This window comes from Tenebrio molitor, chromosome 7, assembly GCF_963966145.1.
Source record: "Tenebrio molitor chromosome 7, icTenMoli1.1, whole genome shotgun sequence".
Lineage (NCBI taxonomy): Eukaryota > Metazoa > Arthropoda > Insecta > Coleoptera > Tenebrionidae > Tenebrio > Tenebrio molitor.
This window is the reverse complement of record NC_091052.1, coordinates 8,676,098-8,695,416: the sequence shown is the minus strand read 5'-3', so window position 1 is coordinate 8,695,416 and position 19,319 is coordinate 8,676,098.

The window sequence follows — 19,319 nt, the reverse complement described above, 5'->3', positions numbered from 1 at the left end:
AAACTACGGAGATACAGCTTGTTTTACCGTTTTTCACCACTCTACACGGCGGACACACGAAATTCAAACACCCACAAAAGTAAAACCATCAAAAATCACAAAAGTTCATTTGAGAAAATACTTAAAACGCGTCAAGGTCACTTATGTCACTCTAGATTGCAATATTTACAATTTGTAATTGTGTGGGAAACTTATTTTTTGAACTCACTCCCTTCAAAATATCATTTCGCGACCGCATCGTAGTGCGCGAACGTCGATTTCGCGCACTAGTGCTTCAAAATCATCCAAAAAGCAATCGCCTTTTTGAGGTTTCTGAAAATAATTTGACTTGATAATAATAAATTCTGGTTTACAAAACGCCATGTCTCCAATTTGGATGACGAAAATTACGAAATTCGATTGATACTTTTGCAAGAGCATGGATAAACGCCATCCTATTCACAAAGGCTATGCGACAAATCAGACATAATCTTCGTTTCAAAAAATATTGTACGAACTTTGATGCGAGAAAACGTATTCGGCACATTCGCACAAAAATGAAGCACTCGCTCCTCCGTCGCTCGTGGCTCAAATAATGCGCGAAAAATGTCTTCTCGCACTCATTTCGTAAATAACTATTTGTTTCATTTTTCCATTGGCCAATCCAAGACATTCGATTGTAAAATTGTCATTCTTGAGGTTCTTTATTATATCAACATCATCGTCAGAGCTTTTGGTCTTAACTTCTTCTTGGAGCTTTTATTAACTTTGTTTTCAAAGATTCAAGTTTCAGAAGCTTCCCAATCTCAAACGTTCGATTAAGACTACTTAAAACACGTCAAGGTCACTTATGTCATTCGCCACAACCTCTAGATTTCAGTATTCACGATTTGTAATTGGATCAGAAACTTGCAACATCTCCCAAACAGATAAATATCTCCACTCTCAGTGGAATTTTTGTCGGACGGAATATTTTGTGCGACACCCTGTATACCGTTAGTGTTGAGTTTCCCGGGCGTGTTAATAGCGAGTACTGGGTTGTAAGACGATCAAAAAGTGCTCAAGTTCCACGTTAAACACTGATAAAATTTTATGCAGTCTAGAGACGAAGTGTCTCATTGTCCCCGGAAACCGACCGGAGTTTGTTTATGTTGGGGTGCAATTAAAAAGTTACCATTCTCGGAACGAATTAAACCCGGCATTGTTTCAATCCTTTAAGCAAATTGTTGGTGGATGCCGCTGATACTCCACCCCCGGGATGCGGTAAAACTTTTGCCTACACTGATAATGAAAATTATAACATAAATTAGGGAGAGGGTCTCGCCCGAAAACGGAGTGCTCGAATTTACCCCCACAGTGGTGTCTATTTTTCACAAAGAAAAAACACAGATGAGCGGATAAATTAGCGTTGTAAATTTTTCATCAATTTCGAATTTTTGTTTGGACAAAATGAAAACGTTTTTACGGTTAAATCCGGGATATTCCCATCTGGGGCAGAATTTGTTCAATATTTTGTTCCTCGAAACCAGTAATTACTACGTTAAATGCTCATCTTGGGCTGCATGAAAATATTGCAAAAAATTCTTAACGAACGCAAATTAAATTTTTCAAATATCGTACCGAAGCGGAAAAGTATTCAGTGGCGCATCTGTAAAAACGAAATAATTGCGTCGCTTCCCGATCAAGCTCAAGAGCTTAGGATTGGCCGACGGTGTAGATCAGTCTCCGGGTGTTATCTGGTCTTGTAATCGGTATTGGCAATCACCTAAACAACGACTAAAAGTTTATTAAAGTGGACGCCGGGAGAATTTAATCTGAGTACATCTCCGGCTCACGAACGGAAACGACTTATCAGATTACATTCGCTACAATAAAAAAATATGTATTTTAATTTAAATTTTAATAAGATCCGAGACGAAACTTAATTCGATCTCGACTACAAGTTCCTTTGACGAAATCCGGCCACGCTGGTCGATTCTCTCGACGGAAACAAATTACTCAGTTTTTATGGTGGCGTTTTGCTAGCACAATTTGTAACTGGACGCTACAGCGTAAAAACTCGGATAATAGAGTTTTATTTTATTTTCGAAAGTTAAGACCGGCAGCGCAGCCTTACGTGACTTTCAACTTTTCATTGCTCAAACGGGGTAAAAATAAAACGTCAGTTATCATAGAGATAAAAGTCTCATCTGGAGTAAAACACGGCGACACAGACAAATCCCGATAAATCGTTTTATTTCTTCCGTTTTCTAACAAATAACAACAAAATCGCGCTGATAGGTGCGCTCGCTTAAGCGAGCCATCCTCGGACACGAGAACAAAGAGATCTTGAAGAGGGCGAGATGTGGATTAGGACGAGAAAATTTGATTCGTCAATTTTCAAGCGTCGAGACTAAATCGCGGTCAATAGACGGATAGTTGGAGTCTGCTTAAATGGAGTGAGCAGATAATATCTTAAATACAATGTGGTCGTTTGTAGGAATGCATTTGTCAGTTACGATGTGTTTATGACGTGGGAAATGAGCCAAGCTCCTACTTAATACGCTGAAATTACCCTAGACTTTTTCATGCGAATGCAGAGATGCTATCGCTTTTTTAAACCCAGCCGCGTACATTTTCTTCCATTGAACCGGAAACGTTATATTGAAAGTACGTGACCGCAAATAATATGTTGCAATCATGCAATTTTCCATACTGTTGCAACGTGAGTTCAAACATCTTATTGTTATGGGTTTGGGTTTTGGTTTTACAGCTGAAGTGGCAATATTGTCGACAATCCGTTGGCGGATTTGCTCGTATCCTCGTCCGTATTTTTTAATTTTTTTGCAACAAATTCACAGGTTTATGTACCATTTGCTTGGCGTTTCCAATAAGCAGTTTTGTCAATTTCAAGAAATGAAATCTAATAATTATCAGGGTTTACGAGCCGATCGACTCGCAGATTATAATATAAGTTGACCAGGACTTCCAACGCGATTGCAAAACGAAATTGAGTTTGTGAGGAGTTACGTTATTTTACACAAAGCAGCGTTTTTACTGGGGGAAAATTTTGTAGGGTAATTTATATAGCAGGCTGTGCTTGTATTACGTAAATTATATTAAACAAACAATGGATTCAAATTATTTCTGAATATGTGAACTGTAACGTTGTATCAGTTTCGGTCAAATCTAGAGATAAATATGTTAAATCTCTTCCAAAAAAGAGGAAACTGTTTTATTCGTCACAAAGGTCACATAATAATGATATGGCAAGAGGTCAGACTATTTATCTTGATAGAAAAATTACCAAAACCAAAAAGAAACCAAGAGTGACGAAGATTTGGTTTCTCAATTGTGTCAGGCTTGTCCATACATCTACAGCTGCTACAGAAGAACTTCACTAATTCAGATACATATGGAGTCTATCTATGGCTTCTTGGGACTTTTTCCTCTTACAAATTGCAGAACGTCTTAGACAGAAAGAAGAGTTGTACAAATGACGGAGTTGCGGTTACTGAGAAATATTTTGCCGATTTAAAGAAACTCCAAAAGAGGGAATAGTTACGTGAAGTCGACCACTATGAACTAAATACATTGCTGTCAAAAGGGAATATAGAAAAATAAAACTAATTTTGAAATATTCTTTTGCTTCTTCTCTGTCTCGATTGCTTGTCTCAATTTTCTTTCACAGTGGAAATCTGAGGAAATATTGAAATCAGAAGACAATCTGACTACCACCACTTTTTTTTCATCTTCGGCAACCACCGAATTATAATAGCAAGAGACCCGGTCTCTCGGTTCAACAAACGTCTATGTTTTTGAAGATATACTTTAACCAGAATGATCTTTTCCCCAATAAATGTCTTACAGAATAGGAGATGTAATCCTTAGAAGAAGGCAGCATTTAAGAGATCTTTTTTGATGACTTTAAGACCGTTTTCCCGTAGATCTTCCTTTTGGAGGTTTTTTTGTCCGTGATGCAGGGGCGTAAGGAAGAAAAGAAGAAAACTATAGGTTCGAGATTTAATCCACAAGCCCAAGAAGATGTCTTTGACCATGGTGTGTTTCTAATGCCATCTGAGTTGTAACCCAATGAAGACATGGTCTAGTAAAAGATAGGGTCACATCTGCGACGCGTGGTTATTTCCACAATAAAAATATTCATGAGCTCAGAAAAATTTTTGGAAATAAACCATGCACTAGGGAAATTATAACTGAAAATCTCCAGCCTGCAATAAACATCCAATAGAAGACTTGCATTTGGTCCGGTCATGGCAACAACAAAAATCTACAGAATAGGAGATGTAATCCTTAAAAGAAGGCAGCGAGATCTTCTTTGATGATTTTAAGACCGTTTTAGCATAGATCTTCTTTTTGGAGGTTTTTCGCCCGTGATGCACGGACGTAAAGAAGAAACGAAGAAAACTATAGGTTTGAGATTTAAACCAGAAGCTCAGAAAGATGTCTTAAATCATGTCATCTGAGTTGTAACCAAATGAAGACATGGTCTAGTTTTTTTTAAAGATAGGGTCACATCTGCGACTCGTGCTTATTTCCACAATAAAAGTATTCATGAGCTCAGAATTTTTTTTGGAAATAATCCATGCACAAGGGAAATTATAACTGAAAATTTCACGCCTGCAATAAACATCCAATAATAAATATCTCCTGCAGTGGTTACTCCCGTGGTTTCCAAAATTTTTTCGTCGCTTTTCAGTCATCCATTTGTTGTTTTTCAAAATAACGCATTCGTCAGCGACTCGTGCTTATTGACATGACAACAAATATTCATAAAATGAGATTACACTTTTTTCATGGTGTAGTTCTAGTTAATTAATTAGAAAAATTATATTCTCTGACATGATTTTTTTAAAAACAGCCTTTTAATAGAATATTCCAATTTCAATTGTCGGTGAAATGTTCTTATTGGTAAGTGCAATTTGAGAATATTTAATTATCAGTTGGTGACGATAATAATATAGTTTGATGAATCAATACCGTTGGACTTTTCGTTTTGGAGGACGGCGCGGCGTCTTCATCACGTGCAGTAATGAATTCGTCCCAGTCTTGATGCATCAATAATGCTTTAGAGCTTTGTCTCCTGCTGAGAAAGCCACCACCTCACACATGAACAGAGACGTCTCTCAAAGTGAGGGAGTTAATAAGAGAGGTCGCAACTTTCATTGCAGATTAGCGCTCCGACGAATAGAGGTGGCTTTTCCGGAAGAACAATTCTCACAGAGACATCTGTTCTGGAGCACAGCCGAGATTCCTTATTCTATTTAACTGTCAGAACGTTGCAATATCCTTCTATAACTGCATAAATTTCCCAACTACGTATTCTTTCCCGTCGAGAATATTGCATTCTGCTGATGGAAGCGTCGAACTTTCATCGGTACTGTAAAATGAGTCGTCGTTAAGTTTTCATGTGTGTTTTCTGCACGTGCAGTGTCGTCCTGAAATAATAATTATTTGTCGGATCGAGGGTCCTTCGGACAGAAAGTTGCGGAAAGTCGTTGGTGTATAAAATTTGATTAAAAATAATGAGCGGCAAAGTGAAAATGATTGTAGAAACTTCATATTAAAACTTCGTGTCGCTGATTAAACCCATTGAACGTTCCCAGCGATAATTAACAACATTTGCAAAAACGGCACAGTCGTCCATTCCGCAGCTTTTTAATTCATCTTTCGTCACGAACGCTTTATATTCGTTCACTTTTTGTTTCGAACTTTATCAGAGGGGGCGCCGGAGGCGCTCCGGCGTCCCCGATTTCTTTGTATTTCCGAGTTAATGGCACTTTTTGTCCCAACTTTTAAAAGTGAAGGATTATTTTTTGATTTGGCTTAATTAATGAGCAACAGCGAAAGTTGCCAAACCGACGACTCGATCCGGACCCTCCCTCCCGCGCTTATTACTCACATAGACAACGCAATAAATTTCCGTAATAATAAGGAAACAGCCCCGGAGCGAGGAGCGCATCCTGCTGTCAAATTTTTGCGTTCCGGAATAATTAGTCTGTCAACATGCGGCAAGCACAAAGGCGTCTTCGGCTGGATACGGCATTACCCCAGCCCTTTGAGAGAGCTTTTATTTTAAATTAGCCGACTTTGATATTCTGCGAAACATGTGAGGATAATTGGAGGCAACGCTCACAATGGTAATTATCGCATCCCGTAACCAACGACGGTAATAATCTCAAACGATCGACCGTAAATCTGCTGAAATGAAGACAATTGCACACACAAAAAAATTATTCTCCCTCAGAATTTGGTGTTAAATGAAATTGGGCTCTGGGCTTTTTTAAAAAATGGCAGCAATCAGTCTGGCTTCCTTTTTTAATTAACAACCTCCGCTTTTTAATTTTGTCTCATCAGTACTCCTTGTGACTTTAATTTAATTAAAACCATGAAAAAACGCCTTTTATTTATCAATGTCGGAGAGTACTGTCCACGGTTAACATTACGGAGATGTTTAATTCTGAATGGCGGAGATTGCAACAAAAACTCCAATAAAAAATGCCCGAGCTCATCTTAAAAAAGTGTCATTGATGACGCTTATTTGTATTCACGCAACATTCACATCTTCCCCCAACAAACAACTAAATTAACAGACAACCGTGTTTAATTGCTCTGCTTCATTAAACTTTGTATGGCGAACATTTCACTGGTAATCAGACAGAAACTGCAAATAAGTTCGATTTATAATCTATTTATTTTCAACAAAGTCTTCGCGTTTGCTCACACAAAAGTGTTATTTAAGCAAAATAATCAGTATGCAGTACAGACACATGTACACACATGCTGCGTGATTGATTCTCCACACAGTATCATTGAATTGGAAACATCTTGCGGTGGCTTCAAATTGATTAAATTAAAAACTGTTGATCAACGAACGGTGAAAAAATTTGATTGAAATGGCTGAAAAATAGATCTTGTGCTTTTTAAGAATTAACAACACCCGAAACTGAAAAGCACCTTCGCAGTATTTTTCAAAGAATGAAGAGTGAACAGGAAGGGTACGTGAATTGACACTATTTTTTTTCCAAAAGCGCAAAACGCATTTAGTATCGTTTTTGCTTCTATGTGCGGTGAAAGTGTTAAATCAAATGTTGGCAATTCAGCAACTATTTGGAATGACTCGTCGATATCAGAGAGCTTGTTTAAAAGTTATCTTCTTCGCATCAAACATCCACATCCAAACAAAAATACAAACAAAAAAGTTTTAATGGATCTGATGTTATCATTACTTTTTAAAGTATTGATCAATACGAAAAAATATATAATAAGGCTTTTTTACCATCAGAGACAGCCAATCTCAAACGTCATCACCACTGTAATTAATTTAATGTAATATACACAGTATCCCGGTAATTATTTATGATGGAAAAATTAGAACAAATAAGACTGAATATTTAAAACATATTTTGTAAAATATTACAGTACAAGCCTGAATATTTGGACATAAATAGTCATTTATGGCACTAGTGTGTTAGAAGGCATATAAGACACGCGAAAAAACAGGTAAACCAAAAATTGAAAACGAGTAGTTTAGTTTTTTCAAGTGATTTATAGCCGCTAACACGCTTGTGCCATACTTAACTTTATCCAATACCTCCAGAATATCGTTGAAAAATGATGACAATTGTGACACTTTTATTTGACAAATTAATTTGAATGACAATGCGAGAATCAGTTCAAGCTTTGATTCCGGTTTTTACATCACCTGTAACTTATATGGCCTTTAAATCACTAGTGACTTATATACCACTTTAAGAAGCTGTCTACATATTTGTAATAAATGATGTGTTGAAACAACTGAATCTTCTCTTTTTAAAAATTATAATGATATGTATACTTAACATTAGATTAAATAATTTTAGGTGTTATGTGTTTTGTGACTTCGTCGTATTAGAACGAGTGCATCCATGTTAAGGAGCCATTACAAGAACGCGCCTATTTCCTGGAAGTTGAACAATAATTCTTCGGGGGGCAGTTCTGCATTACGTAATTAGAGAACCACCTCGATCAGATTGTAGGGTTTCGGTTAGAAAGTGACCCATTGTCTATAATTAATGTAACAATTTGCTCGGTTCAACCACACGTCTAGAGTTACTCCGAACCCCCCGTATTTACATAGTGTAGCTTGTAAACACGGTCCTTGGGAGAATTCATTTTAATGGCTTTAATGAGAATAAATGCGCATTATTTATAATACATATACGCTCATATTTATTCATGAATCTCGACGATGAACTCATATATTTTAATTATTTTTCAGTGATTGCCTCCTCTAGCTTCTCGTCGGTAATTGGCTCTTAATCACCTCGCACATCCCTCACGAACATGGCGGCGCAACTTAAGAATTATTAAAATAAACAAACACAAGAATCTGTAAAGTAGTAATTATCGCATTGCGTTTACGCCCGCGATAATTCAAAAGGGAGGTTATTTCCGCCAGTGAATTACCACCCCGATCGCGCCGACTGGATAATGCTCGCACAGGAAGTGGTCAATAATGCAGGCCAGTGTTAAAGTTGCAGTGCGACACCCTATGCGGTGTCGACGGGGTGGATGTTTCCAATAAGCAGATGCATTCTGGTCAGTTCGGCGGTCGATCGACGAAGGCATGCGGCACTAATCCGGACCAACTTCTGCGTTAACTCCGCCACGGCGCGGCGGCGGTCACGGAACGCCGCCCCCGACTAACTTGGCCCCGATCCGAAACTCAACTTTATACAGAACATATCTCCGGTTATCTCCTCTCGTGAAATTAATTTGTCTAAGTGAACCCGAGTTTTATGCAGTCTCGCCCAAGGATGCTGAACCAACAGTACAACCCCTCTCCGGCGAATATGCGAATTTACCAAGATCCGGGGTTGAAGATGCGTCTAATCAATCCAATTTTTCTAATCGGCTGTCACCAACTCCGTTGTTTGTTCCAAGAAAAAAATTGTAACAACGAGCAAGAAAATAAAATAAAAATATATTCGGTGGACATTCAGGTCTTTGGATCTCAGACTCGTTGTTTTTTTATCATATTTCAAAGAGAATATCTAAGAAGTAACAATCAAGAAAAAAATCGCTTCGGGACAAAATAATTTCCCCTATCTCATAGTACTTCCCCGAAATATATCTATATCTCTCTAGATCTTTATCTGGGATCTCCCTGAATATCCCCTGTATTTCGCCTGAATCTTCCATCAGGAGGACAGAAAATCTCCTCCCTGGCTAGTTCTATAAAGCTAAATGGAATTTTTTTTGCACAACAGATCTCCACTGTAGAATATCCCCAGAATCTCTTCATCTCTTTGGATCTCCCTGTGTCTTTCTCTAATCCCCCTATATTTCCTCCAGTTCCGCCTATATTTCCCCAGTATCTCTCTGCATTTCCTCCGGATCTCCCTTTTATCTTCCATGGATCTCTCTGTATTTCCTCCAGATCTCCCTTTATGGACGATGTATCTCCTGTATCTCCCATGGATCTCTCATTCTAGATCTCCTTAATATCTTCCCCGGCTAACCCTGTTTCTTTTCCGCATATCCTGTATTCCCCCCTTCCTGTATTTCCCCCGTACCTTTTCGTATCTCCCCTGAATCTCCCCCAGATCTGTTATTTTAAATCTCCCTGTATCTCTCCCGTAGCCTTTTGTATCTCCCCCTTTATCTCACCGGTACTTCCCATTTCTGGGATGGAAAATCTCCCCCTTAACCAATCCCTAGTAAAAATCTATTCAATGGACTTTCAGGTCTTCAAATCTGAAACTCTCTTTTTCTATGCTCATATTTAAAATAGAATATTTAAGAAGCAACTGAATTTAAAATAATAACAAGTTTTAAATTCTTCAAAAACATAATCTTGTTATGAAATTTCTTTCCTTATCTGAGTAGTGATTGCACGAGTATCACAATTAATTGTGAGGTGTTGTGCGAAAGATAAATAAGGGAGTGTAGCCCTACGGGGCAGTTCCCGTTCCGGAGTTGAACTCTTCGTTTTGGTGTCCGATCTCACTTATTTTTCTTGGGGGAAACATACGACCATCGCGACTCGTTTATTACAGTAATGAAATACCTTCTGTCGTTATAACTGGTGCCATAACGAGGGGGAAAAAACGCGAGTGTGATGAATACGAAATATGTCCACCTAATTTCCGGGCCAAGTTCATTATATCTGGATTTCATGGAACTGCTTTTTTATTTAAATTAACGATGACTTGCTGGGCAGCTTGCTCGTCTATATCCGACGCCACTGTATTTTACAAACAACAACGGAATTAAAGTGATGAATCGGGCGGGTGGAACCGTAATTCGAACGTCTCATGAATAGCTTAAATGGCTTTCATAAAATACCGGAGCATTCAGATGTGCCCAATCGCATGTTCAGCACATGGTACGTACTTTTCATTGGACGGATTTGGGCTTTGTTTAAGACTTTTTCAATGGAGCTTACAGCGGCAGACATTTATACGAGCTCTGCGACGCTCACACTTGTTTGTTTGGGTCACGTGTTGCCAAAACACACGTCAAAAAGGAAAAATTATCTAATTTATGAAAAATTTAGAAATTAATCGCTACACACTGTACGTGGCAACTTTGTCAGTCGCAGCTGCGGTTGCTGAATCTCTTTTCTAAGGTTTAATGTCGAAATATGAACTTTTCAAGTTTTTAAATCACATTTCATTCCGAGGAAATCCAGATGTGACACCGTAAATTTTTATATAACCATACGACCGGAGCGCTACTTACAAACAAATTTTATTCTACCTTAACTTCTACAAAACTGTATAATAAATGTATCGTTGTGTTACTTCTTAAGCCATAAACTCTGATATTCTAGCTGCAGTAAAACAAATCGCAAATAAAAGATTACACGATTTGATTTTTTGCCTCTTGCTTTTAACCGTTTAACGATATTCCCTTGATTCAAAACGTCAATCAGGACAACTCTACTAAATCCTGGTAACTGGGTTATTACTCTCCGAACGTTATTGACTCTGTCGATTTATATTTTATTATTGGATAGGATCTGTAAACAGATGTTATATCGCTTCGATTAAACACGAGTAAATACATAATTCGCAGTAGTTATTTGCATTCAGTACCGTATACCTAATATAAATCAATCGTCGGCACAAAGTTGACATATACAAGTACACAAGTTCGTTCTAAATTGAATTTGCTCTGTTTTATTTTTAAATTCAAACATACACAAAATAACTGTGGTAGGTCATAAACAGAGAGAATTTATAGATTATTAAAAAACAATCAAGATTGTATTAATAACTATTTTGACAGTTCATTTTGTCATTGGACAAATTATAAAGCGCTCCCATTGTTTGATTCGGTAACTAAAATCTTTCCATTACAATCTCGCCGGCCAGTGTTACTTCTACAGAAAAGTGTAAGATCGAATTTATTCATTTTATAAAATATTTAGGTAGAATGAAAGATAATGAAACTTTTGGAATGATAATGGCATGAATTTGAAGCGGTTATCAAGATGGAAGGACATTGTTATAGCTCTGCAACCCAAATAACTTTAGTGCGACAAGGCAGTGAGAGATGTCGCAACGGAGCAAAAGAATTCTTCATCACGATTCAATGCCGCGTGATTTGCTATTGTGCGCGAGGTGGCGCTAGAAGTCGAAGAATTAGCCGACTTGATTCTAATTCAAATTAGTCATTTTAATATGTGTGTGGTGCATTTGTGTGAATGCAGATTGGGTTGGAAGTTTGTGATTTGGGAGTGGTGCATCGGAGGAGTGCGTTGCACAATCTGGATGAGGTGGAGCGAGTCGCGGCGGTTCATGAAAACGAAAAAAGATAACTTAATTTGTTGACGGAAACAAAACCTAACAAGGCTATCTAAAGTTAATTCACCGTCTGAGAAAATTAGCCGTCGAACTTCACAAAGGCTGGGAAATGGCTTAGAAGTCGGAGCAATCAAGCAAACAACGTCGCAGGTCTTTCGTTCCCTCTCTCCTTTATTTTCCCGTGGATAAACATGTTCCGCTGGTTGGGACGTAGGGTGTTCGCCAACCGACAAAAGAAAATGAGAAAAGTGCCTAACTACGGGATGGGATAATGAAAGCAGTCGGTGTTCGACAAACGGGACCGGAAATGAGCGTTGTTCCGGAAAATGCCGGAACGTACCCTTCGATGGCGTAAATAAATAACTCGCAATTTTATTTGTAATGTGCCGTTTTGCCTTAATTAATTAATGGTGTTGATTCAATTTCTACATTGCTTTGATCGGGATTAGCATGTGGAAACATCCTTTGATGTACAAATAAATTGGGAACAAGTTAATGGCCTAGGCGAATAATGAAAAATATAAACTCGTCGTTTTAATAATCTTCTGGGTGGGCAAGTTGCTAATCTCACTGAGTACCAAAACATAAAATAAATTGGAACTTACAACTTGACTTGAAACGCAACACACTTTGAGCAACTGCTTAACAGCTGCCTATACTTTTCACGCATTTTTATTTAAACAATTTAATATAGGGGATTCCCCGAAGAATATTGAGACAAATGAGTAACGCATAAGATGTCATTTCTGGATACACCCAAAATTATTTAAAGATCTATAAATCTCAAGACACAAAAATGACAGAAATGTGCAGGCTAAAAACACTTCAAAATGATGAATCATGTGATTATGGTCAAAAAAATTTGTAGGCATCTAGTAAAAAATTCATTTCCATTAGAACATCATTGTAGTTATGATTAAAAAAGTAATAACAATAAAGGACATAGTAAGAGCAATAAGAAACGCAAATCATAATGCAATTAAGAAAAATAGATCTTTGGACCATACTATGTTGTGTTGCAACAGGATTGTGCAAGCGATCATACGGGAATAATTACAATGCATTGTTTAGTGAAATAATTTTATGACTAATATAGAACTTGCCCTTTTATAAGAGAGTTAAAAATTCAACAAAAATGACTATTATATTTAATCATCTACGTAACGGTAGTACCAACCTGGATACATGAGAAATGCCAGTTTATAATAAATGTGACAAGAAATATAAAAATGTGAATAATTATATAAAATGACTGGACATTTTATAAAGTACGAGAATTTTATGACATATTTTTCACCAACAACAAAGTAGTATTCGGTACCGTTATTGGATTAATTTTAATGGACGCACTCAGTTCTTGCTAAATTTGCAGAAAAGCGTTAGCATTTATTGGTGTAGAGGAAACAAATTTTTTGTGAGTGTAGGTACTGCGGTCACTCCATTTGTCTGTCACCTATGTGGTACTATCGCTTTTCTCCAGTTGTAGCACGACCATCTAACAAAATAACTGGTGTAGGTAATTCGTTACTTCTGATGTATACACTCGGTGTTACTCTGTCCCTCCAATAAAAAATCTAGTTAGTAAACAAAAACTCTGTATAAATTTAAACAGTATTGTTCGATGCCCACGTTTGTTTGTTATCTTGATTAGGTGATGGAGTACGTATCTATCTGATTTACATGTGTGGATGTGTCATTTTCCACGTTTTAGTCATCGGCGCACTTGTTCTTTGTTTGTCAGTAAATAGTAAAAGAAAGAAGAATCCTTTAAAGCATGTGGACGTACACATTCGAGCTGTTGTCTTTGTGTAATCGTCACACGACATTGGAAATAAAGTACCACACAAAGTACACAAATGCAAATGAATCGTTTTTATTTGAAATTAAAAGTACACCTGGAGAAGTATAGGCGTACAAATTATTTACATAATGAATAAAAAAACTATCTGAGAGATTGCAAAAGAGCAACTAATCCTTGACCACTACAACACAGATGTTACTTACCCTTTGCCATTCCTTGATGAAAAAAACTGAGTTTTTATCTTGCACGTAGAGGCCTGTTTTTACCATTCCTTTGTGAAAACTGATTTGACCTTAACGTTAAAGAAGCGCAATTAAAAATGTATCGACCACAACAGAATGGACTGAAAATAGTACTTCCGGTACTTCTATGTGAAAAGTGAACCACTTTCAGTTCTTAATGAAAACTTCGAAAAACAACAATGGAGAAGATGGGTTTAAAAATATAAAATGTCGGCCTTCTGGTGCTTTTTAATTCCACCTTCGTAGTCTGGCCGATCGTCGATATTTTCATCGGCAGCTCATACATAAAAACCCAATCGGCCCCTCGAGCCTCGCGTTGATTCGTTTCAAGAATAGAGAGACGTTGTCTTTTTTCCGACTCGTCATCACCATCCGCGTAATTTGTACTTTGATATGGGAAAAAAATTCTTATGACGGTTAAGTGATATTTGAAACATCAATAAATAACAATTAATTAAAATATATATTTAAAAGTTAATCAAGTCAGAGTTTGTTGCTTAAATGGGGCGTAACGCAAACGAGAGATTAATGATCCGATTAAAATTTTAATCAACATTTTTGGAAGACTTGTTGAGAGCTCGGTAGCCACGTTGGTTTAGTGTAATGCGTATCATTATTAATACCCTGCGTGACGTCTTAATAGGTCCAAATTACACACCGCGACTCTATTGTCTTTAGGCGCTCAATATTCAGGGGTCTGCGACGTCAAAGATCAATTTGGTTATTAAGCAAACGGAAAAGGCGTACCGAGGGAACTGACTGTACCAAAAGGTACGATGCTCTGGCTGGCACACCAAGAAGCAACAGTAACTTGGTCAAAATTTTGCTGCGTCAGTTAAATATATTTCATCCATTTTTCTTTCCAAAAAGACTCTCTTTGTTGATTTCTCTTATTTATTCTCTGTAAGCCTTACATACGCTCTCTATTTTTTTTTTGATCAATTCTTCTTCTTTTTCGCTTCACTTTCACAATTTGCAAATATCTCTTCATCTACTTTTAAATAGTTATATGTACTTCAATCAGACACCTCTTGTTCATGTTCTTTCTTTCCGGTTTATTCTTCTAATCCTTTTCGTATCTTCGTTCCTACTTTCCTCTTAATCTTTTAATACACCGACACATTTTTCCCAAACATTCTTTTCCTTCTTTCACTTATTTAATGCCATACTCTATTTTTACTTCTTCCTTCTCTGTCACTGTTTCTCGTCATAACTTTTGGCTTTCATCTGTTCTTCATTTTCTTTCCACTCTACCAACGCAAAATATTTTCGTGTCCATTATTTCATCCTAGTCCACTTTAATAAGTTTGGCGATGAAGCTTTGACATATCAGCATAACTTACAACCCAAACCATACCATAGCCATAGCAGTGGTTAGAAAAAAGAGGAAAAATCCATCGAGAAAGATTAAAATGAAGCAATATGTCGGGAAAACTTCTGACTACAATATTTTATAGATACGCTATTGCAAACTGATTATAGGTATGCCAAAAGATTCCTTAATAAATGGTAATTGTTGTGTAGAGTTCTTTTTGGTTTGTGAGAAATCAAAGAAGAGAAAGAAAAGATAATCTTGAAAGAGGGATTTTGGTGGTTTCGGCAGCAATATTTGAAGAAATCCACAATACAAGCCTGATCTAGCCCCTAGTAATTTCTTCCAATGTTGATTTGAAGAGAAGCTATGAAACTGAAGATTTTGAAAAGATTAGAAAATTGGGAAATGTTCTAATTAATTTTAATTATTTATTTAAAATTTCCTTCGATTTCAACGTTACCAAAGGAGAAACTAAAAAAACTTCCATAAATGTTCTGATAGAGCTCAAAATCGTAAGTTACTATTAAGCATCAAAATGAAACATTTTAGGTGCTAAACAGTACTTTGGTATCGATTACCCTTCCTAAATCAAAGATGTTTGAGCGGCAGCGTGCGAAGAATATTTCATCGTAAATGAAAGATGAAAAGTATTGCGTTTCTTCTACCGGTCGGTAGATGTCGTGTTGATGTTTTGTTTTCCGTCTGCACCCCATTAATCGGCGGAGAACGATCAAAGTCCGCCTTGTTAGTGGGCGACTCTGTAGCTATTTACGAAACGGTCGAGATGAGCCAATAAAAACTAATTGCACCACTCCTGTTTCGTCTGCAATCTGTCCGTTTGAGACGGTGATTTCGTAGCGGCGGCGCTTCGACTGACGGTCGATTTTCGAGGCGTGCGTGCAACGGTTGCTATTTTAAAACAACGGGATTCTTCGGACATGAATCAAAGCCTTTCAATATGCTAATGCGCGCCGGCTTAGCCACATCCATCACGGCGACACTGACATGACAAATCACCGGAGTCCGGAGCCGCCGACCACCCCCCGTACTGCCCCCTCGCGGGCCCCGAGCGGTCACCGGCCAAATTGGTCCTACACACGAAATCAACAAACACCGCCGCTCTCCGCATTAAACGCTTCACTTGTACGCGGATCATCACCATCACTCTTGGTAAATTAATCCATATCTTAAATTCTCCACGTGCATTCCACGTTAATGAAGGTCGAGGGGGCCGACGGCGTTATCCGCCATGTTTCCGAAGAACCAAATAAATTCATCGCATTGCCTGTGTCACCTCCGTGGCGGCCCCCGGGAATGCACAGGTGCAGCCCCGATCCAAAATGGTGTCTCGCTCGCATAAAAAGTCCTGCTAAAAAATAAATTATGACTTAATTCCTTCGGATTTTGTACAGTAGCCACGTTGAAAAGTGGAATTTTTTAGCTCGTGGGATCCTCAGGTAACCTTGCTGTGGGTTCGAGGTTCGCAGCGAGGATCTGACGTAATAATAACGAGTTCATGTCTGTAATATTCGGAGATAACTATCTAAATCTTATTATGTATAGGTTTTTGGAAACGTCTTCTCGAATATGTTGTTGGTCGCATCGCTTTCAAGATTACCCACCTCTTTAATATTTAAATACGCATTAAAACTTACATTAAGTAGGCAACATCGGACAACTTCAAAGCGCTTTTTAACTTCATTCTCCACAGGGGTAATTTCTGTATTAATATTAACATTACTTCTGACATGCACATTTTAATATCTCAACGTTGCAAAGCACTTTTTCCAATATACCACTACTCCAACTAAACACACTTGTTTATGCAGAATTGCCATCGCTTTCAATTATACCTACCCTCGGTCGGCAATTTCCCAAAGCTTTTGTCCAATGCAACCGACCGTTTAGGATTGGCATAACTTACAAAAACCGAATTATTTACTGCACTTGGTAAAAAAAATACCGGAGGATTTACGATCCGGACCAGGTGTACCTACCTGTCTTGAAAAGGGGAAATGTAAGACTATTTTTTGTAACACAAAGGTGTTACCCTTCCATAAATGAATACAAATTGAGGTAGGTACAGTGTAAGGGAATGGGTTGGACGCTACTCTTTTCTTTTCGTTAAACATACAGTATATTAAACACGTGTCCTTGTGCCATTAGTTCTTGTGCACGCCTAATGTCAATAAAAAAAATGGACATAGAGTAGAAAAAAACAGTCAATTAGTAAGTGTGATAATTGCAATAAAACGATGACGTAGAAAAAGACAAAAAAGGGACAGAAACATGAAAATGTTCATTAAAAATGAAGAATATGTAAACTGAAGTGGTTAACTTCCCTGACTTTCAGGTTCTCATTGGTAAATACCTATTTTATGAATTATTTAAAATAAAATGAACTGCAATGTGATAATTTCTTCTGTTTTTTTTTTGTCAAAACTATCCCAAAAGTTGTTAAAATAGTAGTTTATTTGACGAGTTTGTGTGTAAATTGGGCCTTTTTTGGCACGCGTGGGCCAGTTTAAAACGCGAGTGAAACGAGCGTTTTAAAGGCCCACGAGTGCCAAAAAAGGCCCAATTTACACACGAACGAGTTGAATACAACGTTTTTTTGTTCGACGAGCCCCTAAAAGGTTCCAAATCGCTTAAAACCTTTAAAATTAGCTTGACGTTTCGTTTTGACAAGTTGTGACATTTATCAAAATCCGTTCACACAGGAGAAAATTCTCAAATTCTGACAGTGTCGAACAAAAAAATAAGATAGATAAGATAGAAGTTTTATAAGTATACAAATAACGAGCGTTCAAAATATTTGTAGTAAAGTAGGGCGTGGTTTTCTTTCAGATACATAACCTTACTTAATTTATTATTTTATCGTAAGTTATGTATTAGGTACATCATTAATTAAATAAAAATGGAGCGTTAAGGAAACCAAGAAAAGTCTTGTTCGTTAGTTCTACAAAGTGTTTTTTTTTTTTCAAAAGGAATAATTAATGTAATCGCTTCTTCCTCGGTCTGACGTTTGACATCTGTGATTTGATAGCTCGATAGGCGATGAAGCTACGCCATAGGTTAATAGAAACAAAAACGAACAGCAAACGACTTGGTCACAATTTTTGTGGAGCTTTTTACAAACTTTCGTGTTGTTGGTATATCTGTAAAATTCCAAGAAATACTGACCAACGTTACTATTAATTATGCCTAATTAGAGACAACCTACTCCACTTTACATATATTTTATTTTAACAGCAGTCACAATAGCCGTTTTTAGAACTAATGACTAGGACTATAATAGTAGTTTCCTTGTTAATAATTTTTAGAAGTTATTTTTTAAATTCCTTAGGTTCTTCCAAATTATATGTTATTTCGTGTTGTAAAAGCAAACTACATAAATGTTGTTCGCTCTAAAACAACAGTTAACAGGTTAATACATTGCAAAATTGTTTAACATGGCATAAAAAAATAAAACACCTTAAACAATTTTATTTTTGAACGTATGTACAAGACACTAAAAATCTGGTGTCAATAAAAATAAAATACCCTCGGTTTATTTTTACTGGGAATCAATATTTCACGCTCTCCAAAATTGTAAATAGGAAAAAACAAAAACTAAAGAAATTATATGTATTGTTTTATTCAATCCACAAGTTGACACCACAAACTAACGAGCGTTAAAAAAAAATGTGGTCAAGCAGGCAGCGGCCAGTCTTTTACGAAGTTAGGTCGTTTTATTAGTATGCTTTGACATTTCCTTCAGATATATAATCTCATTTTAATAATCATCTAAGAAAACCAGGAAAGCTCTCGTTGATTATTTCTAAAAAGAAGTATCTTTAACAAAATAAATAATTTACTGCTTGTTCGCAGAATAAATTACGTTTGACATCTATGATTCAAAGATATATAATCAGTTGCTTTTATAACGATCTATTTATCATTTGAGGCATGACTATAATTATACTTACACTTTCAGAAAGCTCTTCATGAAGTCGATTATTACACTTTACTCGATACGTCAACAGCTTTTTAATTTTAATAAAATTACATCCGTTATACATACTGTGTCCCAATTTCAACGGTTCCTCAGGGTTTCACTATGGGACCTATTTTATGTAGCTGTTTTACTTGTGAAAAATTATTTAAATTATTACACAATCGTGTATATTCTTTTCACTGTGTTTACTGAATCA